Source organism: Prionailurus viverrinus, chromosome F1 (assembly GCF_022837055.1).
Source record: "Prionailurus viverrinus isolate Anna chromosome F1, UM_Priviv_1.0, whole genome shotgun sequence".
Lineage (NCBI taxonomy): Eukaryota > Metazoa > Chordata > Mammalia > Carnivora > Felidae > Prionailurus > Prionailurus viverrinus.
This window is the reverse complement of record NC_062577.1, coordinates 24,849,380-24,873,827: the sequence shown is the minus strand read 5'-3', so window position 1 is coordinate 24,873,827 and position 24,448 is coordinate 24,849,380. Positions and strand designations below refer to the sequence as shown.

Sequence of the window (24,448 nt, the reverse complement as noted above, 5' to 3'; positions counted from 1 at the left end):
CTTCAAAACCTGGCAAATGTCTTGAGAAGGAAGCATACTGATCAGTTGTGTACTTGAGGCAGGGCCCCTTTCTGCCAGGTTTTTGTGTATGCTCAAGTTTGTGAGCCCATACAACCGCTAAAAGCTAGTGGGTTCTGTTCCCCACCCCACCTTCAGAGATTCTCTATCTAGGCCAAGCCCAGTCCATAGCCCATGCCCTGAATCAGAAATTGACTAGGTCTGGAAACAAAAAAGCAACTGGTGATGGATGATTAACTCTACTCTGAATAGTTCTCCTCTGTCTCGAAGTCTTTGTGGCTTCCATAGTGCTCTGATACTTCTATAAATAAGATTTTAAAATTTATCCAGCCTTTTTTAGTTGTTGCAGTATGTTTGCATTGACTGGCTTCATTCTTCTCAAAAGTAGAAGTCTGTAAGCATTTTTTTTAAATTAAAAGGATGCTGTAATAACCATTAAAAAATAAGCTTCTTTCCTGTATATAATTTAGATGAACCATTTCTTCTCACAAGGAATACTTTTTGACCTTCCTCTGACAATATCAGTCACTTTTATTCCTCCAGCTATAGAATACATTTTGAAGGAAATTTCCTTTGTTTACTGATAGCAGAGGTAACGTAGGCAGAAAAAGCAACAGAAGCAACATAAGACATTTTACAAAAGAGCTGTTGGACAGATCTGATGAGAGAAGACAAGTAAGAGGGAGTTGAAGATTGTGGTCACTATAAAGTAAATATTTTTGAAGTCAAAATACTCTACAGGATCAAAAGTTCCTAGTAAGGCACATAGTATCTATCCTTTAGATGTTTATATTTTAATTGGGAGATATAAGATTAGGACCGTGTACATTTTAAGTGCCATTTAAGAAAAGGATATGCAACAAGGAAGTTTATTGTTAGAGAAGGTGATAGGGAGAAACAATAAACTCGTCTGACTGAAAGGTTAGAAAATTGTATTTTTTTAATACTAGTACTTTCTTAGTAGTTAGACCATTTTATTAATCTTTCATTTTTTCAGCAATATTGATTGAGTACCTGTACTGTGCAAGAGGGTAAAGTTGTAAACAAGATAGATACAGACCCAGTGATTGTAGAGTTTATAGTCTAATAATATAGAGAAGCATCATGCAAGTTCTCAACCTTGTTTTTAACAAGTAATCTGAAGAAGTGCAGGGTTCTTTGTGAGTTTATAGTAGGAGATTTGATGAGCTGGGGGTGGATAATTTGAGAGGGTTTCCTTGAGGAAGTGATCTTTGAATTGAGGTATGTAGAGGAATTAACTGGGCAAGGGGTATAATTGAGGAACTTTTTTTTTATACATTGTAGGACTGGGTTCAGAGATATATCCCAGTTGTGAGTATACCTGAGAATGCAGTCTAGCTTCCTCCCACAAAAGTCTCTGCTATGAAATATAATAAAAGAATCAATTTACATTATTCTTACACACTACAAAAATGTGTACATTTCTTATGTAGAGTATATTACATTATCTATCAGTGTAGTAGGCAGTCTTGTGAGACATAGAAATTATGACTTTTTTAAGGTGTTCAGGAAATTCCTTAATAGCTGGAAAAACGATGTGAAAATTTGACTTTAGCAATTTATTCATTTATCGGATACATAATGTATATCACAAATTTGATACAATCTATTACAAAAATTAAAATTTATTGCGATCTACACAAAATGACTTTAATATATACAGCTATCAGTTGATTAGCCATCAAAATAAGCATAGATTTCACTGGAGTTTTAAAAATTTATTTTGGTTTTAGCTCTACCTTGTAGAAACTTTCCTTAATATGTTTAGATAATTAAATTTACTTACATTTTTTGTTTTCTTTGGAATAGCAAGTAAAGCAGTTATGAACTTTTCCCATGATTTTCTACAGAAATCATAAAGTAAATATTTAGAAATCAAGATTAACCTGTTCAGTCAGCATTCTAGTGTAAATTCTGTTTACTTTTTTTTTTTTTTTTTTTTTTTTTTTTTTTTTTGGTGCAAAAAGGTGATTTTATTAAAGCATGGGGATAGGACCCATGGGCAAGAAGAGCTGCACTGGGGTCCTGATGGGTAACTCATTATATACCCTCAGGTTGGGAGGGGATCAGGGATAGAGTAAGTCTCTAAGGAATTTTGGAGGCAAAGTTTCCAGGACCTTGAGGGGCTAGCTGTTTAATAGAACCTCGGTCATGAGACCCTTCAGATGCAAAGGGGGTGGGGAGCATAAGCTTGGAGCATGATTGCCAGCATATATCCTGGGACAGTTGGGATAAAGGAAGTAGATTTATAGGATCCTCAAGGGTGGGACAAGGTTAAGCCAGGGTTCTCTTTTGCCTCTAGCAAAGTGTCATTCTTGAGGCAGCTGAGCTCCTAGAGGGAGGTCACTCTGCTGGTCCATCGGTCACAAGGCCTTGTCAATGGGCTATAGGCAGTAAGGGAATTTAATTTTTCATTTGCCTTAGTTTCCCATATTACCATGGCAAGCACCTAAACCCCTTTCCTTTGTTCTTGGGTAGCCAGGAGTGTCCAGGGAATATCACACAGATCCCACCTTGGGGCAGGGGGGGAGTGCTAGCTTGTGCTTTTGCCCCTCAGCCTGCCTCAAGCTTCCTCATCATATCCCCTCTGAACAATTTTGACCCTTAAATCTTTAAGGTTGTTGAAGGTAGAAAGTGTCATCTTCTGTAGCTTCTTCCTGCTGAGTAGGGGCGTAGAGCTGTCTCTACCTATATGGGTCAATATTCGTCAGTCAGGGAAGGTATGGAGGAGTTACGACAAGTAGAGGCAGCTGAATCCGACAGTGGACAGTAAGGTGGTATCTCTGTGGGTTAAGGATTTTGTGTCGTCAAGAAGTCACTGTAGTGATGGAATCTCAGCACCAAGCAAAAAGACATGGGAGAAAACAGCAAAACCTATTGATTAATAACCAATCACTAAGGGAAAGAGAGCAATTGTTTAAAGCGCTAATTTGAGTATTCATGTCAGCTAGAAATCCAGAAATATTTTTGTGGTGATCTGGATACACAGCATTTGTATACACAGCTTTTTGCTAGAGCACATTACAAACCCAGTGTCCACCAGTGCTGCCAGTGAGATTTTTAGATGTCAGGCTTGAAGCATCCTCAGATGGGACTGGGAACGGGCAGCAGGAATCAGATTGGTCTTTTTGGTTTGTAACTCAAATATCTGTGATGATCCTTTTGAATGGCTCATTGTGAGAAGGAATTGTTAGTAGAAATTGGGAAAGGAGAATGAAAAAGAAAGTTTGCAGCCATCATAAGAGAAGTTTGAGGTCTTCCACAGATTCACAGGAATAAGAAGGCACATTAGTTTGCTCGCTGATTTCCTGTAAAGGGGGTACGGGTTTTATTTAGATACAGGAGTGCATGAAGAGTACCTCTCTAACTTTATTGCAGTGGGAGTAATATGACCCAGTAGGGGCCTTTTCATTTTGGAGTTAGTCCCCTGCTGTAAAGTACTTTTAATCCTTTAAATAAACCAGGTCTTTTGGGTTTATATAGGGTGTGTTTCTAGTAAGTGTCAGATCAGATTTAGGAAGGATATGATGTACATATTTAGAGATTTATGAATTAACCCGACCTCAAGTGAATAATAAAGTACTATAGTCTTTATCTATTGAAAGGTCTACAGTGAAAAAGTCTTTGCATATAATTGTTGGAGAAATCTATCCCATTTTCCAGTTGTTTAAATAATATACCCATGGGGTCCTGTTACTATCCCCATAAAATGACAAGCAAGAAGATTGTCCATACCTATGCTATTGTGACAGTTTTTCTGAGGTTTACCTCAAGTTGTCTAATTTAGGCAAACATTTAAAGACAACTAGAATTTAACATCCATAAACGTGCATTACTGCAACATAGTTTTTCTCTCTAAAGACCCTCATTTCCAGAGATAGCCAAATCAAGATTAATTTGCATGTAAAACAAATCTAGTTTCAACAAACTTGGCCTTATTCTTTATGTAAGTTCAGCAAGAATAGTGATTGATCATATAGATCTTTTTAAAAATTTGCTTTGCTGGAACTTTTTGTAAGAAATTAGGTTGAACTTTTAGTAGCCTCTCCAGGACAGAAGCCAAGCCAAGTACTTCCGTCACACATGCTGGAATTGGGCAAATTCCTCTTCCCAAGATCCTCCAAGTAGTACATTTAATAAATATTTTCTCTTTTAATACTTCTGTTAATGTGCAGCAGAAAAAAAAATAATACAAGCACATCATGATTTCACCAAGAGTTGTGTATTTTTTTTTCTTTACAGATATGTTCCAGACATTATTAATAGGTTTAATCTGGCTTATCCTCTTTTGACATAATAAAGCTAAAATTATGACACAGAAATAAGAATTTTATGATTATTGTATTTCCTTAGCTAAGCATATGAGACACTTTAAAAGACTTAATATATTGATAGGAAATAACACAAACAAGAAAAATATTACCCTTTGTTTTCAAATGCTTGTTTATAATTATTATCCCTTTTGAAACAGGAGGGATATTATATGTAAGAAGGAAAAAAATGGTGTAATTCTGTAATTCTTACAGAGTTTTAACTCTTTTTCATATTAAGTATTTTGCTAAGACACATTGCAATTTTACTAAGAATTGGACAGACTTTTTTATTCCCCTAGCTCAGTGACTGCAACACTTTCCTCATGGTGCGGCGTATATCAGTGACATACCAGAAATTGTTTCTTAGATTTCTTTAATTCTTTACTAATGTGACTTAGTTATCATTTTTCCTCTTTGAGTTACACACAGTGTTCATATATGGACTACAGAGAACAGCTTAACGCTGTATCAGAAATGAATGTATCAACATAAGAAAGCTGCTTCTTACGTTGTAGTTAGCCAAAGGATGGTAGGACTTAAAAAGTTTCCTAAGTACATTCTGGATTTCTTCACCAACACTAATGTCATGATTTTCATTAAAATCTTTAACTGTACTAAGTCTAACAACTAGTATGTGATAGATTAGGGAGGGAAAAGTTTTTGGGGGATGAGGCCTATTTTGAGACATGGTCTACATATTTCACAGAGGTTTACAGTTTCCTCTAGCAGTGGGGGATCATCTGTTCTTGATTTCTTTACCTTTAGAAAGGCACATTTTTGTTAGCAACATTTTATCTTGGCGATAGAAGTTATAACGCCAGGAAGCCAATAAAATGAGGGCTGTCAGAAGACTAGGGGAAACATTTTTTTTTTCTTTTAAATTAAAGACTTGGTACACTGAATAGAAAGTAACACTGGTCAAAATAATTTGGTCTTTACGTGAGATTCTCTGTTAGGAAATCTTAACTGGTGTCCTTGCTGATACTTAAAATCTTAAATTGTATTTTAACTTTTTAACTCCATGTGCTTTGTACACCTAAAATTATTTTCTCTTTGAGGGAAGATTTTTTTTTAAACCAAGAAATCAAATGATTTTGATTATTTGAATAAGGATACACAGTTTAAATTGTTCCTGCTTCATTTTTTCTGTTGTCTATAGCAAATGGTTTGTGTGTATGTATGTGTGCACAATGTACTTTTCAAAACAGTGGTTCTCAGGTGACTATTAAAAAAGTTTTGACTCTTGCTTTATTTTGGATCAGGGTAGTATGATGGGATATGATGACACAGGTATTGTGGCTTAAAAATTAACACTTGTTCCATACTAAATGGAAGAAACCTATTCTGGCCACAATATTAATTGTTTTTCTCCCTTTTTATTTGAAAAACTTACTTTTCATAGATATTAGAAATAAAGAGCCCTTGTGAAGAGTTCAGGTGTAGTGTAATTCTATTTCCAAATGAATAAAATAATGTAAGTGTTCTAATACTATGTAAGAAATCATTTTCAAATACATTTTAGGTGTCAGACTGTATCATCTACTTCATTATACTGTATAGTCTATTGTAATAGTTTAATATAGTATAGGAATGTTGATTGATGAATGAAAAAGTCTATTAATACTCTAAGACTGTACTTAGAACAATGTACAGTTAAATCTCTGGGAAATTGCAAAAAACCCAATGTCTTTAATTTTCTGAACATTGTTGGCTATATTAGTATTAGTAGTGCCAGTTTTGTAACAGATCAATGCAAGTTTCTGTGGCTTAACTTAATGAAGGTTTAATTCTCATTCACACAAAATCCAATGTGGATATGCCTGATCAGGCTATTCTCCCAGATAAGTTTCTTCTAAAAAGGGATTTAAGGATTCAGGCTTCTTCTATCATGTATTTCTGTCATGTTCAACCTGTGACCTCTAAGGTCACCACAGAAACGGAAGGAGTGTAGGATATTGTGTGGGAGATTTTAATTGCCCAGACCTAGAAGTGGAATATTATCACTCCCATCTGCATTCTGTTGGCCACAACTCTGTTATGTGGCCCCACCTAATTGCACAGGAACTGGAAAGTATTGTTTATTTGTGTGCCAAGCAGAAGAGGAGTTACAATTATATTGGTAAGCACTAACATTCTTTTCCACACTGATATTTACTGAACTTGTTTATTTGTCAGAGTTGTGGTATTCAGTAAGCATTTATTGCATGCTGTCTTATATGGAATATAGCTTTCTTTAAATGGAGATATGAAAAAATTAAAGAACCTCACATTTTTTTTAATATTAAAATATACAGTGAATGAAAAACGCAGTTTTGAAAGGTACAAAATAATACAGTTCAGATGTAATATATGTTAGCAGATTAAAAATTGTTATAATGAATTGAATGCAGTCAGGGAAAAGTGTGTTAATACCTGTTTTAAACTGATTTTAAGGGTGATATTAATTGAAAGAGGAGAGCATAGAATTTTTCATTGAAGAAGGATGAAATCTAATGGGAAGTTAGCAGATAGACTTGCAAGAACAGGGATTATATAAGAGAATCTGAAAGATAAGATTGGAAGGTAGGTTAGGGTTCTGTCTAGTGGATCAAATGTTTGAATTTGATATTTAACAAATATTGATTTGTTTATTTCTTGGAGATTAGAGCCAAAATGTGATTTATGAAAAATAAGTGGTTCTGACAGAAGAAAAGAGAACAGAGAATGCTAGGAGATAGGAGAAGAGCTGCTTTTTTAAATATGATAATAATGTTTATTAGATTATCTTTCAAGAAATATTAAGAGGAAAACAAACTTAGTTATCTAAACCAAACCAAAGCATAGTGTCTTAGAGAATAAATTTCATTGATGAGGAATGACAAATATAATCATATAATGATATAGGATAGAACTGCTGAAGACTTTCAACTTGCATTGTGGAAACTTTTATTTTCTTTTTTATTTGAGAGAGAGTGAGAAAGAGAGAGAGTGAGTGTGTGTGTGAGCAGGGGAAAGGAGCAGAGGGAGAGAGAGAATCTCAAGCAGGCTCCACGCTCTACATTCACCCCGGCATGGAGCTCGGTCCCATAACCCTGGGATCATGACCCAAGCCAAAAATCAAGCATTGGACACTCAACTGATTGAGTCACTTAGGTGCCCTAAAACTTTTTTTTTTTTTTTTTTGGTAGAGGTATAACATAAAAGACTGGAGGAAATAAGTTATAGTAATTATCTATCATCCAATAAGAGAAATTTGAAAACTGTTAGCATAAAGTAACATTTATAAATTGAGAGAGCAATTTGAGGTACAATTTTGTGTGTAGGACATGAAAATGAATATTATAATTTAACATTATTAGACCAGTGATTTTCAGAATGAACTCCCTTGAACCAATAGCATCAGTATCACCTAGGCTTGGACCTTACCTCACACCTACTGAATTCAAGGGATGGATCTGGACATCTATGTTCTTAACAAACTCTTCAAGGGATTCTGATACATGCTAAAGTTTGAAAAAACACAGACTTAGAATGTTATAGTCTTTTTTTTGTACCAGCCAGTAAATAAAATTCTATATGTGTTCTTCTATTCAGGAGTTATGCCCTTAGAATGTCTTAATCAGTTACACTATCCATATCAGAATGTTTAAAAGGTAGAATTGATCAGAGAGTAAAATCAGAGCATGTGGTTGTTAGATGTCATTAGAATTTACAGGGTGATTTCTGTATTTTGTACTGACACTGGAGGAAATCCAGGTTATAAGATTTCAGCATTTAGATAAATTTATCTTCCTATTTTTTCTTTTTGATACCATTTGTTGACATTTAGCCAGAGTGTTGAATTTGACAGACTGAGGGTAGACTTAGTTAGTTGTTAGTAATTGGTTTGGAATACCACTTGACATAGTATCAAAGTAGGTCTTTGAGAGAGGGGAGGAAAGAAGTTCTGCCTGGCTTGGGTTTCAGCAGGGACTGAAAGTATCATTTTGCCACTGGTTATGTGGGTCGTAGTTTGAAAGTCATTGTCCCAATATAGGTAAAATATGTCCTAAGACACAGTAGTGGGTTTAGATTTTTTTTATATACAATGAGCATTTAAACAAATGTTTGAAGGAGAGAGTTAGACTTAAATTAAATTGTTACTTTATTTTATATATTCAGTTATACATTTTAACTTTATTTAGAACTCTCATTTTCAGAATGGATTAAATGAAACTAGAAATTAGTTGACGGGCGCCTGGGTGGCTCAGTCGGTTAAGTGTCTGACTTTGGCTCAGGTCATGATCTTGCAATTCGTGGGTTCAAACCCCGTATTGGGCTCTGTACTGGCAGCTCAGAGCCTGGAGCCTGCTTTGGATTCTGTGTCTCCCTCTCTCTCTGCCCTTCCCCCACTCATGCTCTCCCTCTCTCTAAAAAATAAATAAAACATTAAAAAAAAATCTTTAAAAAGAAATTACTTGACAAATTGGCCTATGGAATAAAATGATCTGATGTGTAATGTAACTTAGTTGAACAAAAGTGTAATTTTATTTTGTTTTTAACTGATAAGTTAATTTGTGATTATTAACCTGTGATTTGACTGTTCTTTTGAAAAATACTACCTAAGAAAATAAAATGTTTGACCATCAGAACAGTGGTCCCAAAATAGAGTTCAGACTGTTTTTCAACCTGACACAGTTGTTTCTCTTGCTTTGCTCTCCTCCTGAAACGATGTTTCCATTTTGGGGATGCTAAGAGCTATGATTATTTATAGACTAGTGTGTTTTGGACAGGTGGTGTGTTTACACAGGTCAGTGGAATTATCAAATATCCCCCAAGACCTCTACATTTCGATTTATCATCACTCTTTGTATTTAAAATTACAAAATACTTGTGTTGGGTAGATGGAGAACATTCTCTTTAATTTTATATTTTAATGCAGCAGATGTCCTCTATTTTTTAGGGTTTTTCCCACAGTTTTGGAATGATAGAGTTACTGGTAAGCTCTATAGCTTTGTCACTGAAAAATTTTAGAGTTTTTTGTATCTTCTTAAAGACCATGCAATTTATACGTATCTCCCCCTTTTTTAGTTTCTGCTTTATATTTGACAGGAGATTTTAGGGAGTCAGATTCTGTAAGAGCCTAAAGCATTCATAAGTTATTGAAGCTATTTATATTATATAATTCCAAAATTATAGTAAAGTCATAGAGTAACTGTTGGCAATACTATATAACAAAAACTTCACAAGTTAAAACAACTGAAGTTTAGCATGTGCACATATTTTTAGCTCTAAAACCATTGCTTTATTAATTCTGTAAGTAACCGGAGAGTAAATACTCTAACTATTGTACTAGGGCCAATTTGCCACAAAAGGCACCAAATTCTTTCAGTCAACCTATATGTGATAGTTGTCTTCTCTAGTATGAGTTCACAAAAGGAACTGCTTTTACTTCCTTGTAGTAGGCTGGAACTGCTTTCATTTTATTCCTTTTTAAGAGCCCCTGCCTCTTAAGAACCTACTCCTCCCATCTGCTTAGAGATTAAAGGATATAATATAGTCCTTTTCAGAAAGATGTTAAGTAAAATGATCTCCTTTTTTCCTCTTACCTGTCTTCAATTCCTCCGGAATCTCCTCTTTGTTCTATATTCATTAAACCTTGGCCGTCTAATGTCATCTTCAGTTTTCTATATTACACTGAATTAACAACTTCTCATAAGATCATCCTGATACTTTATCAACTAGGAGTAGTAGTTAGCTTGCCTTGAGACATTTGGCTATTTCATGATCTTATATCACGTGGTTAAAAACCTCTTTCTATCTGGATATTGTGTGTGACAGTTTGTATTCATCAGTCTTTTCTGTTCTAACAGTTCTGATTTTACTCTTCCTTCTACAAACAAAGATGGAAACAAAAAAAGTGGGTTCTCTCCTGAATACATTAACACATAGTTTAATAAAAAAACCAGGATCATGTGCCAAATCCTGGAGGTGAGAGGTGGTCAAAAAAATAAGCCATGATCCATAGGAGGAGGAAGAAGATTCTTAACTAATTCAGTGAGATAAATGTTACAAGGAAAAAGAGAACCAAGTGCTGTGAGAGTAAGAAGGTGGCATTTGGCCTTGAGGAAGTTTGGGAAGAGATGAGTGAATATCTAGGAGAGTGGGCATTTTAGCAGGATCTTGAAGCAGGGCTAATTTATCCTCTAGGCACTGTGAGCACAGTACCTAGGGCCCACAGTTCTCTTAGGAGCCTGCAGAAAAGTTTCAATTTTAATTTATTTTAAAATCAAAAGAAGAATGAATATAGGAATAATGAATATGTAATAATGAACCCAACCCGGATTATATTCATCTTTATACTAATGCAGATATAAAATGTAACTTTCAATATTTTAAAAAATAGAGGTAGTGGCTTACCAAGGTGAAAGTACCTGGGATTTGCAAAAACCATAATGCAGCATACTTTGAAGGGGAAAGTAAGCGTTTGTGGGTGCTAGGGACTGGGATTGGCAAAATTTTGAGTAAGAAGCTTGTGATTAAATCACAGATTCACTTTAAAGAGCTTAAATAAATGTGGTTTCTTTTACACATGCTGCTGCTGCTAGTTGATTATGATAACGAGACAAATAAACAGTACTTATCTAAACTAAATACCACTTGATTTGCTAAAGCCCAAATAAAGACTAAATAGTGAATGAAATAATCATTATGTTGAGAGGCAGTATCTACTTTAATATTCCTTAGTTATTATCAATTTAATATCAACTTTTCAAAAAAATAAGATGTATACTTCACTGATAACAGAATTCACTGGTAACAGAAATGTCGCTAAAATGTGGTGGTGTGAAAATTACATCTTTGATTCTTAGAAGTGCTGTAATTTTTTGGTTTTGCAAATCCATTGCCATACAGGTCATATTTCAACATAAAATAAATCTCCACGGTGAGATAAGGATTGACCATTTCAGACCTTGATTTTATTCACCATTATAAAATGTAACCTATAGGTGTAGGTTAGTTATAATTACTCCTATTTTATAGATGAGAGAAACAGTCAAAGAAAGATTTGGAGTATTTTTTCCATGGTCAGACATTTAATAAGAAAGTGGTAGGGCCAGGATTTCAAGTTGGGTAATCTTGATTCCAGTACACTTCCAAGTTGCCAAATTCAGTTTCGGGTAAATTAAATCCAAGGTCTTTGGGGACAGGTAATGGGCAGATGTTCAGCATGGTGTATAAGTCTAGATCTCAATATAGGCCAGAGATAAAGATTTTGATGTTTTCCTCATATAGGTGGTAGATTTTAGTAGGAAGAACCAACCCTGAAGATTAGTATTTTGGAAACCAAGATGAGAGATATGGTGCCAAGAAATATGAATGGTCAGAATTGTGAAATGCAGCAGAGGATTCTTAGAAGATATGGACTGAAAAGGGTCTGTCTTAGCAACAATAAGGATGTCATTGGTGAATTGCAAAAAGAAGTATTTAATCAGGGGTGCCTGAGTGGCTCAATGGGTTAAGCATCAACTCTTAATGTCAGTTCAGGTCATAATCTTATGGTTCAAGATTTTGACTCCTGCTTTGGGCTCTGTACTAACAGTGCAGAGCCTGCTTGGGATTCTCTCTCCCTCTCCTTCTCCACCCTCCCCTGTTCTTGCTCTCTCAAAATAAATAAATAAATAAACAAAAAATTATTTAATCAGCAGTGCCCCTCTCTGTTAGAAGGGAAGTTGAAGCACAAAGAAGGTAAATCTTAGAATGTGACCTTTACTGGAAACTTGTAACTTTTATTTATTTGGTTTTTGTAGATGTTACTAGTTAAGGATCTTGAGATCCTTGTTGGTAATGAGCCAGTGAGGAATGACAGAGATGCAGTTTAGGTCCCTTGATTACTCATAAGGGAGATTTGATCTCAATATGTTTTTAGTGTGACTTTATTGAATAATGTCTGTTGAATTGCAAAAACCCACTTGAATTCAAAAATACATATTGTCAGACAGAATGTATCTGTTCTGTATTTAATAGTCCAAGTCTATTTGAAAAGTGATCAAATAGTGTCTTTTTAAATAATTTGAAACAGATTTGGGTATTACATTGTGGCTCTCTAGACATTTAACTTGTTTAAACTTAAGAAAAATTGATTTCCAATTAACACCAGATTTCATAAGAAAGAAAATATTAGCTAAATAATTAATTTTTTTGAAATGGTATGTATTGCAAACAAAAACAGGCAGCATCTGTTAATTCAGTTGGGTAGACAAAATTGAGCTTGGGCCTTTAAATTTTTAAATATTGTTCAGAATTTTTATTTCAAACATCTTTTAGGTATATTTAGTGCTAATACTATGTCTAACCAAAGCTTGAAGTCTTTGATTTATCTATAGTTATTAAATATTTTATTGACTGATCAAGTGGTGAGAGCTGGTCAGCTGACATTCTCTTCACTTGAACTCCCTCTTAATGATTACCTTCATCTACAATATAATGATATTAATTACATTAATTTATATTAGTTATCTTAACTGTTAATAACTCTGAGGCATTGCAGTTTTAAAAATAGATTTATAAATAAGGTAGTAAAGAATAAATTATGGTCAGAATAGTTTAATTTTAATTTTAATATATATATTTTTTAATTTTAGGGAGAGAGAGCCCAAGTTAGGGAGAGGGGCAGGAGAGAAAGAATCCTAAGTAGGCTCAGCATAGAGCCTAATGCGAGGCTTGATCCCACGACCCTGGGATCATGATTTGAACCAAAATCAAGAACTGGATGCTCAACTGACTGAGCCACCCAGGCGCCCCTGGGGTTCAGAATAGTTTTAGTGTATGTTCCATTGTATTCTTATTAGGTGAAATTTTGTAATTCACACTATTGTAGGATGTTTCAGAGGATTTTGAAGGTCTTCTAGTTTCACCTCCCATCCCTTGCATGAATCCCTTTTGCATTATGACTGAGATGGTCATGCAGTCTTCACACTTCCAGGGATAGATCATTACCTCTCAAGATATACAGGAACCAGTCAGTCATGTGTGCCTACCATATACTAGACATAGCAATGAACAAAATAGATACTTGCCCTATCCTCATAGAGTCTATAACTCAACAGTGAGTTTGAATAAGTAATTAAAAGTATGTAAGCATTGTGAAGAAGAAATACAGAGTGCTATAGACTAATATCACAAGGGAATTTAACAAAATCTGAGAGGATCAGAGAATGTTGTCTAAGGTATTAAAGTTTTAACGCTAACATTTGGAGGATAAATTAGCTAGGATAAAGGTGGGGAAGTTTTTCAAGTCGAGGGAAGAACCTTTATCAGGATCTAGAGTTGAGAGCATGGCACATTCAAGGAACCTGAAGTAACTATAGTGACAGGGCATTCTCCTCACCTCTGCAAGAACCTAGCATGTCTCTTATGTATTGAGGACTAAAGAAACATATTTTTATTTTAAGGATTTTCAGATTTGGAAAGTCAGCATTAGCAATAGTAAAGTACTTCCCTTAAGTGACTATAAGAATCAGACATTAACGAAATAAGAACAGGATGTTAAGAAAACCTTTCACAAATAACTGGGGTCCAGGGGGAGTGGAGACTGAAAGGAGATATGAGATATTATACAAGTAAGGGCAACCGGTTGTAAACATGGGTGTTATCACTAATACACTTACAGGCTGGTAAGACTGGAGGAAATTCAGCTTATAACCTAAAATGGCATTTTATAAAACAAATGATTTGTTAAAAATTATATTCTTCCTTTTTGTTTCATGTCTCTCCTTGCTGGGAAATGGCCTCTTGCAATCATGATAATATAAATTGATACTGTTATTTGATTGTTGACATTTAAAATTTTATTTTTTAAGTTAACATACAGTAAGGATGGGGCACCTGGGTGGCTCAGTCAGTTAAGCATCCGACTTCGGCTCAGGTCATGATCTCCTAGTTCGTGGGTTCAAGCCCTACCTCAGGCTCTGTGATGACAGCTGGGAGCCTGGAGCCTGCTTGGGATTCTGTGTCTCCCTCTCTCTCTGTCCCTTCCCCTCCCTGTTTGTGCTCTCCTTCCCTCTTTCAAAAATAAGTAAACATTAAAACATACAGTAAGGTTTACTTTTTGGGGGTGTATGGTTCTATGAATTTTAACATATGTATCAATCTGTGTAGTCACCACCACAATCAGGGTACAGTGTAGTTCTGTCACCCCAGAATCCTTGAGCTGTCTCTTTGCAGTCCCACTCTCTTCCTACACATAACCCCTGTTTCCCATCTCTATAGTTTTGTTTTTTTGTCTTTTTCCCATCTATATAGTTTATTCTACATAAATAGAATAATATGTATGTAACTTTTTGATACTGGCTTCTTTCATACAGTGTAAGTCCTGTGAGATTCATGCAAGTTGTTACTTTAACAATAACTCATTCCTTTTATTATAGGTTTTTGAGTGAATATAAGTTTTTTATTTCTCTAGATACTCAGGAGTGGGATTGCTGGGTCATTTGTTAAGTCTGGTTTAGCTTTGTAAGAAACTGCCCAACTGTTTTCCAGAGCGGCTCTTTTGTATTTCCATTGGCAACATAGGAGTTCCGTTTGTTCTGCATCCTCACCAACACTTGATATGGTATTTTTTTTTTATTTTAGCCATTCTAATATGTGTATAAATAAATGGTATCTCGTTGTAGTTCTTTTTTAGAGTCTTCATTATAATTTACAGAACACAAAATTACGCAAAGTGAACAATTTTGATGTTTTTGGGTATTCAGAGTTGTGCAAGCATCACCACAATCTTAAGTTCAGAACATTTTCTTCACTGTGGTTTTTATTTTGCATTTCTCTCGTGGCTAATGGTATTGAGCATCTTTCCATTTGCCATCTCTGTTTCCTAGTCTTCTGTCCATTTTTTATTTGTGCTGTCTGTATCCTTCCTGTTGAGTGCTGAAAGTTCCTTATGTATTCTGAATATAAGTCCTTTGTTGATTATGTGCACTGCAGATACTTCTCTCAGTCTGTAGCTTGTCTTGTCATTCTTTTAACAGTGTTCTTTTGCATAGCAAAAGTTTTTAATTTTGGTGAAGTCCAATTTTTCAGATTTTTCACTTTGGTGTCATCTGTAGGAACTCTGTGCCTAACTTCTGGTCACAAAGATTTTCTCCTTTATTTTCTTCTAAAAGTTTTGCAGTTTTACATTTAGTTCTGTCATCTCATTTGAGTTAATTTTTATAGAAGGTGTGAGCTTTAGACCAGTTCATTTTCTTACATATGGATGTCCACTTGTTCTAATATAATTTTCTGGAAGACTCTACTTTCTCTTTTGAATTGTCTTTGCACCTTTGTCAAGAATCAATGGGCCATATTTTTGAGGGTCTGCTTCTGGACTCTGTCCTGTTTTATTGCGTTATGTTGCTGTTTGTCCTTTTACCAATACCGTACTATGGACAGTGTCTTAACAATCAGATGCTGTGCTTTCTCTGACTTTATTGTTCTTCTTCAGAAATTTAATGGTTTTTCTAGTTCTTTTGCTTTTCCATATAAAGTTTAGACTCAGTTTATCTGTATGTACAAAAAAATCCCCCTGGCATATTGATTTGGAAGTATGTTAAATCTATGGATCAATTTAGGGAAAGTTGACCCCTTTACTGTTTAGTGTTCCGATCTATGACCTGTGGTAAGTCTCTCTATTTAGGTCTTTTTTTATATATTTCATCAATGGTTTATAGTTTTAAAGCTACAGATCTATGTATATTTTGTTATATTTATACTTGATTGTTTCCTTTTGGGTTTTGTTGTTGTTTATTTATTTATTTTGGGAGAGTGAGAGAATGAGCTCGAGTGGGGGGAGGGACAGAGAGAGAATCCCAAGAAGGCTCTGTGCTGTCAGCATGGAGCTTGATCTCATGAACTGTGAGATCATGACCTGAGCTGAAATCCTTCCCTACCTTAGTGTTTTAGCCTCTGCAAGTCCCTGTTCTTACCATTGTCATTGCCACCACTACCACAGAATTTCTTAGGGTCTAGGGTGTAAGAAAATGGATAAAAGAAAAAAAAGAGAGATTCTCTCCACTGAGTGTTAAGAGATCCCTTTTCTTTTCCTCAAATCGGATTTACAGGCTGTTTGGAGCTCAGTCTGCGCTGATGGCCACTTTTGGGTTTGGGGGTGTCATTGAGTCTAGGCCAATGGTTATCAATAAGGAAAAAATTGCCAAACTGATGGCTGCTTTGCTGCCACTTCAAATTCTGGTTTTTTCCGGCAAACTGTCTGATCCTATTTACTTTTCAGAGCCTTCAAATAACTGCTGCATGCGTTTTACAGATGAATTCAGTGGGAGAGACAGATGGCATATGCTTACATCTTACTCAAAACCAAAACCTTGATTGCTTGTTTTTTTTAATAGGACACTTAAAAAACTGTTTTCTTCCCCTCTAAACAAACAAAAACTAGATCTTGCTAGAACCGAGCTATTCTTTAATACATTTCTTTGGGTAAGCTTCATTAACCCCTGAAAGGGGGAATTTTTTTGGGAGGGGTGGTGAGGGACATGAGTACAGGAATTACTTAAAAATTTGTTGCCTTATGGGGAGCCTGGGTGGCTTAGTTGGTTGAGTGTCCGACTTCGACTCAGGTCATGATCTCATGGTTTGTGAGTTCGAGTGCCACATCAGGCTCTGTGCTGACAGCTCAGAGCCTGCAGCCTGCTTCAGATTCTGTGTCACCCTCTCTCTCTACCCCTCCCCTGCTCACACTCTGTGTTTCTCTCTCAAAAATAAATAAACATTAAAAAAAAATTTTTTTTAATTTAAAAATTTAAAAAAGTTTGTCTTCATTGTTAGAATTTTAGGGTTCTTAAGTATAGGGATTATTTATTGTTTCTTTAGCACTTACTGTCATTCAGTAGATAATGAATAAGTTATCTTAAATTTGGATAGTGAAGTTTTTTTAATAAGTTAATAAGGAATGCTTTATTGCTAATTAAATATGAGACATTACAGAAATATTATTCTGACTTTGAAATCTGCAGGGCAGAAACAGTGAGATAATGTGTGTATGGAGTAAACACACGTACACGGAAAAATAGAGATTTTATAGCCATTAAGAGATAAGACTGGCCAATCCCACGGTTGCTGTGGCTTTCTACTTCCCAAGGAGTACATCTCTGTTAAGATTTCTGTGGGTGGGTCCCTGGCTTTTTGACCAAAACCCTGTGTCCATGCAGCAAACTCTCCCTTATGTAAAGTGATTAGAGTGTCTGTTCTTTGAAATCAAAAGCACAACAGAAACAGGTTTCCGCTTAAACATTTGCAAAGAAAAACATCCTTATATGAATTTTAATGAGGTTTGGTATAAATTATATCTTTGATAACCTATATGATACAGCACAAATTTAGAGTCAGTCATATATCACCTTGAATCAGAGAGTTACTGTTTACCTACTATGTGATCCTAAACAAATCAATGCTAAGTTTTAGTTCCCTTGTTTGTGAAGCATTTACATGAGATCCAGCCAGTAGTGTACTGGAACTGGCTTGCACCCCTTCATAAGAGCCAGTTGTTAAAACTTTAGAGATCTTATGAGCTGATTGTTAAACACAGCCGTCATTAAAAATTAAATGATACAAACTTTAAATTATGTTAAAAGCAAAAATAATGCTGAACCGGTCACATCCTAATTATTTGGCTACATCGTACAATATGTCTATTTTGTCTGTATGGTGAAATACCATATAATGATGTGCTGTTGCATACCTCTTCCCAACTCTGTGTTCAGTGTATTTACATTGGTACTTTGAAATCTGCATGATAGTATTTATACCACAGAAATTGGTATTATTTTATTTTTTTGATTTATTTATGAAAAATACTGATTTATTGTTTTGATGGTTGTCTAGATGTAACAGAGTGATAGAAAAATACCAATAAAGCAGATTAAACTTAAAAGTTTGTTGGGTCTGTTGCTTGTTATTGTTAGTAACTCAGAAGTTGATGAAATATTGTAAACTACAGGCATACCTCGTTTTATTGCACTTCATTTTATTGAGCTTCACAGATACTGTGTTTTTTACAAATTGAAGCTTTGTGGTGACCCTGAATCCAGTAATTTTATTGGCACTATTTTTTTCCAGTAGCATTTGCTCACTTCATGTCTCTGTGTCACATCTTGATAATTTTTGTGATATTTTGAACTTTTTCATTATTATGTTTGAATTACTGCAATTTCATGATAAAACTTTAATGGATGAAGAGTTACTTCTCATGGATGAGCAAAGACAGTGGTTTCTTGAGATGGAATCTACTCCCGGTGAAGATGCTATGAATTTTGTTGAAATGACAGAAAAAAAGGGGGGGGGGGGGTTTAGAATATTACATAAACATAGTTGATAAAAAACAGTGGCAAGGTTTGGGAAGATTGACTCCAATTTTGAAAGTCCTCCTGTGGGTAAAATGCATCATATGCTACAGAAGAATCATTTGTTAAAGGAAGGGTCAATTAATGCAGCAAACTTCATTGTTGTCTTCTTATTTTAAGGATTGTCTAAGCCTGGGTGGCTCAGTCGGTTAAGCATTGGACTTTGCCTCAGGTCATGATCTCAGGGTTGGTGGGTTTGAGCCCTGTGTCAGGTTCTGTGCTGACAACTCAGAACCTGGAGCCTGCTTCTGATTCTGTGTCTCCCTCTCTCTCTCTGTCCCTCCCCCACTCACGCTCTGTCTCTCAAAAATAAACAAACATTAAAAAAAAAAGAATTGTCTAAGCTGGCTGGGAGGTGGTGGTTGGGCAGCCAGCAGGGTGTGGTGGAAGCCACTGCTTCCTGGCTGCATTCCTGGCCAATGATACCCCCAGAGAGGGCAACCTCTTGGCACTCATTGGGCACACCAACAGCCTCACCAAGCCTGCATTCCTCGCCATGGCCATCACTTCCAACCTAGGGGTGGTGGCCCCTCCAAGAAACTAGTGATCAAAAATTTCTGAGACAGACCTAAATTGCCTGATAGCTGCGCTCAGAATACCTGGCAGAAGCATCATGAGGTAGTGAAAGCCATACAGCGTGATACCTCCATCAGATGCAACCTGGAAGAGCTCTACCAGGATGTTGAAAATACCTGTTCTCAGAAAGTTTCTTCAACACTCTACAAACAGCTGCTCCAGGTCTGTGAAGATCATGTCCAAGCACAGATCCTTCAGTTTAGAGAAGCCTAGATGGTGTTTTATTTTTAAAGAAGATTAACGTGTGCTGGCAAGATCATTGCAGACAAATGATCATTATCAGAAGTATTTTTCTGTTTTTGGATTGCATTTTTGTATTTCTGAGTTCCCCACTTCCTTCTGTCTGGAATATGGGGTTGGAACTTTTTAGAAAGCAGATCATTAGTGATAAAAATGCATCTGAGTAAAAGTATTGATGGAAATTTGCTATTAATTTAATGAGAAAGGAACATTGAAGCAGTGGATTGAAATTTACTGAGAACTCAGCTGAGTATGCTCTCTGACCTTCAGGTATATTAAGATCCATTTGAAATTTTTGGCTTGGCAGAAACTAACTGTTTATATGATGCAGAAAGCCACAGATTAATGCAAGAAAGAGAGGTTCCAGAATATCTTAACCATGTCAGTAAGTGTTTAGAGGAAGAAGGAGACCAAGTAATCATGTATTTAGACCACAGCACACAGAAACCACTGATTGCTTATGTGGAGAAACAGCTATTAGGAGTACATTTAACAGCAATTCTGCAGAAAGGGCTTGACCACCTGCTTGATGAGAACAGAGTGCCTGACCTCATTCAGATGTACCAGCTGTTCAGCCACATGAAGGGCGGGCAGCAAATCCTGCTGCCGCACTGGAGCAAGTACATTCAGACTTTTGGGACAACAGTTGTCATCAGTCCTGAAAAAGACATAGACCTAGACATAGACAGGAACTGATGGATTTTACGGATCTGATGGGCAATGTGATAGAAGTGTGTTTTCAGAGAAATGAGAAGTTCTTCAACTTGATGAAGGACTCCTTTGAAACATTTATCAATAAGAGGCCAAATAAGCCTGCAGAATTGATAGCAAAGCTTGTTGGTTCAAAATTAAGAGTGAGTGTTAAAGAAGCAGTAGATGAAGAGCTGGAGAAGATTCTTAACAAGGTCATGATAATATTCAGGTTCATTCAAATGCGTTGAAGCATTTTATGAAAAAGATTCAGCAAAAAAGACTCCTTGTGGGGAAGAGTGCCTCAGTAGATGCTGAAAAATCTATGTTGTCAAAACTAAAGCATGAGCGTGATGCTGCTTTCACCAGCAAGCTAGAAGGCATATTCAAGGACATGGAGGTCTCCAAGGACCTCATGGTTCATTTCAAGCAGTATGTGCACAATAAAAATGACCCATGCTCTATAGGTCTAACAGTGAATGTACTTGTGGTAGGATCCTGGGAAATACGCTCATCTATGGAAGTGCATTTAACTCCAGAAATGGTTAAACTTCAGGAAATATTTAAGACATTTTATCTCGGAAAACACAATGGTTGAAAACTTCAGTGACAAACTAAATTGGGGCACTTTTCTTTAAAGTTTATTTATTTATTTTGAGAGAGAAAACATGAGTGGAGGAGGAGCAGAAAGAGAATCCCGAGCAGGCTCCCTATTGTCAGCACAGAACCCAATGTGGGGCTTGATCTCACAACCTGAGTCAAAACCAAGAGTCGGACGCATAACCAGCTGAGCCACCTAGACACCCCAGGTCATGCTGTTTTAAAAGCAGAGTTTAAGGAAGAAAAGGAGTTCCGTGTGTCCCTCTTCCACATGCTGGTGGTCCTCATGTTCCATGAAGGGGATCCATTCACCCTTGAAGAAATTTAAAAAATGTCCACAGGGTTAGAAGACAGTGAACTGAGAAGAGCTTTAGAGTCCTTGGCCTGTGGCAAAGCACAGGTTCTGGTTAAAAGTCCCAAAAGGAAGGAGGTGAAAGATGGGGACGCATTCATGTTCACTGGGGAGTTCAGGGTTTTTCTAATAAAGATCAACCAGATCCAGATGAAGGAGACCATTGAAGGACAAGTCAGCACCACTTGAGAGAGTGTTTCAGGACAGACAGTATCAGGGTGATGCTGCTATTGTCAGAATAATGAAGATAAGAAAGACTTTTTTAAAACATTTTTTTAATGTTTATTTATATTTGAGAGACAGAGAGACAGAGCACAAGTGCGGGGGGGGGGGGGGGCAGAGAGAGAAGGAGACACAGAATCCAAAGCAGGCTCCAGGCTCTGAGCTGTCCACACAGAGCCTGACATGGAGCTTGAACCCGCAAACTGCAAGATCATGACTTGAGCTGAAGTCAGATGCTCAACTGACTGAGCCAACCAGGCACCTCAAGAAAGACTCTTAGTCATAATCTTCTGGGTTTTGAATTGTATAATCAGCTGAAATTTCCAGTAAAGCCTGGAGATAGGAAAAAGAATTGAATCTCTTACAGAGGCTGTATGGAGAGAGACAAAGACAATTCTAATCAGGACCACTGCATGGCCTGATGTGTTGGCCAGCTGTTTTCTCTCAGTGAGACACTAGAATATAACTTCAGAGCAGTGAAGCACTTTTGTGCTTTTTCCAGGACTTCTGATATTGAACGAGCATGGAGACTTTTGAATTAGAAAGAAGAGATGATTCTTGGATCACTCTTCACAAAGCTTAAGGGTTTGCAAATGGCACATGTGCCTTTCCCTCCAGTTCTTCCTCTTACTCTTTTTGGCGTTTAAATAGTTTCTGTTGCTCTGTGCAGAATGAATTTGAGATTGGACAAGAAAATATTGGTTAAAAGAGGTTCCTTTGTAAGATGTCGCTCTTGTGGCAGAACACTGAAGGTTTGGTTTGGCATGTGTGTGTGATTATGAATGTATAGTTAAAAGACCCTCCATGGGCTGCAGAGATGACTGGATAATTAAAGTCTTGATATTGTGAAGCAGAGGTTATTTTGTCAAAAGATGAAGAGAATTTTGTTGGCATCTGATTTCACATTGTGTGTGTATGGGTGAGGTTGAACACAGGATAATGATGATGTCTTGATTTCAGCTCAGGTCATGATCTCGTGGTTTATGGTATTGAGCCCCATGGTGGGCTCTGCACGGACAGCAGGGAGCCTGCTTGGGATTCTCTCTCTCCCTCTCTGCCCCTGCCCCTCCCCCCGATCATGTGTGCGTGCTCGCTCTCTCTCTCTCTCTCTCTCTCAAAATAAATAAGCATTAAAAAAAAAAACTTTAAATCTCCTATAAAACTTTTTACAATGGTTATAGAACAGTTAACAATAGCCATCCCTGTTCATGGCTGTTAAAACAAACTAAACTTTATTAGAGCAACAGTACAAATGCTGCAGTTAAAAAATTCAAATAGCAGTTACCACAGTGCAAAAAACAGGGGCTGCTAGATGCAATCTTAGAAGACTGAACACAGACACACTCTTCACAAACCCCTTAACAGAAAATTCGCAAACAGCTCGGAGAAAGTCAAACAGAGATGCTCATGGGTTCACCGCAGCAAGTACAACACAACCCAGGGCTCTCTCAGTAGACATGAGAAATCTCACCATGAAACCTCACTCGAAACAGTCAGTCATAAGAGTTTAAAGCATATGGAAGATAAAGGAAATAAAGGGATGTCAGTATTTAGTTTTCGTAAGTGATTAGCCAGGTTTTGACACTATTTCTTCTTAATGCTTGCCAACGAAGGGCTCTTGTTTCCAACCTAAGTGTCCATCAACTAAGAGAACCTGCCTTCAGGATTTTGTTGGCACCTGATTTCATGTTGTGTGTGTATAGGTGAGGCTGAGCACAGATGATGAAGTTAGTACTTTAACTGTAACAAAGAGACTTTTCTAGAAACATTTAAAAGTACTTTATATTTTACATAAAAGCATGTTTCATTTTTGATTAAAAGCTACCAAACGAATTTTGATCCAGGTATCCATGTTTAAAGTAGTGTTTTCTGGGATGTACCACCTATGTAATTTGATTTTGTGCTAAATTATTAAAAGTTTCTCCCTTTTTTGATTTTACCTTCCCCAGCTCCCAAATTTATTACCAGCCTCTGCCTATGGGTCCTGTCCCCATGCTTTAATAAAATCACCTTTTTTGCACCAGAAAAAAAAAAAGTTTCTCCCTTTTTGAAACATGTGTGTTTAAAATATGGCATCTTACGGGTTTCAGTATGGAAATCCTCACCCTTTAAGTATTGTCATCATTTCTATATGTGTAAATTTTCATTTGCAAGTTCTGTAATATGTGGTCTATAAAAGACTAAATAGATTTCTACCTCTTAAATTTTACATTTATTGTCTCTAGAAAATCTCTCTAGAGAGTGTTAATATTGTAATTGAATATATAAACTTACTCTGAATAAAATTAGTTTAATTGGCCTAAAAAAAAATTTGCCTGAGCATCCCAACCTTCAGCAACTACCATCCTGATCAGTCAGCAACCGTCAACACTGAGGCAAGATCCTGTATCGGCAAAAGATACCATTTGCTGAAAGCTCAACTTATGTTTAACATTTTTTAGCATATATTTTTTAATTAATTAATTTATCTTAGAGAGAGAGCGCACAAGTGGGGGAAGGGCAGAGAGAGAGAGAGAGAGAGAGTCACAGAATCCGAAGCAGGATCCAGGCTCTAGGCTCTGAGCTGAGCCAAAGTTGGACGCTTAACTGACTAAGCCACCCAGGTTCCCCAGCATATAAAGTACTTTAAAAAATGTTTATTTATTTTAAGAGAGACAGAAGGAGCGTGAGCAGGGGCGGGGTGGGGAGAGAGAGAAGGAGAATAAAAATCTCAAGCAGGCTCCATGCTCAGCTCAGAGCCCAATGCATGGCTCGATCTCAACAGCCATGAGATCATGACCTGAGCCAAAATCGAGAGTCAGACGCTTAACTAATTGAGCCACCTAGGTGCCCCATAAAGTATTTTTTAATTAAGATGTATGTATATTGGGTTTTTTAAAGACATTATGCTATTGCACATTTAGTGGACTACAGTGTAGTGTAAACATAACTTTTTAAATTTTTTAATGTTTATTCTAGAGAAAGCGCACTTGCGAGAGTGGGGGAGGGGCAGAGAGGGAGACAGAATCCAAAGCAGGCTCTAGGCTCTGTGCAGACATCTGAACTTGAACTCATGAGCAGAA

The 24,448-nt window shown here is 36.5% G+C and overlaps 1 protein-coding gene and 1 pseudogene across 2 annotated transcripts in view; both read left to right on the top strand.

Annotated features, from left to right (window-relative positions):
• The window catches only part of XPR1 (xenotropic and polytropic retrovirus receptor 1), a 212,828-nt gene that overhangs the window by 76,323 nt on the left and 112,057 nt on the right, over positions 1-24,448 (top strand). The window lies entirely within an intron of this gene.
• Positions 19,415-21,808, top strand: LOC125155434 (cullin-4A-like; annotated as a pseudogene).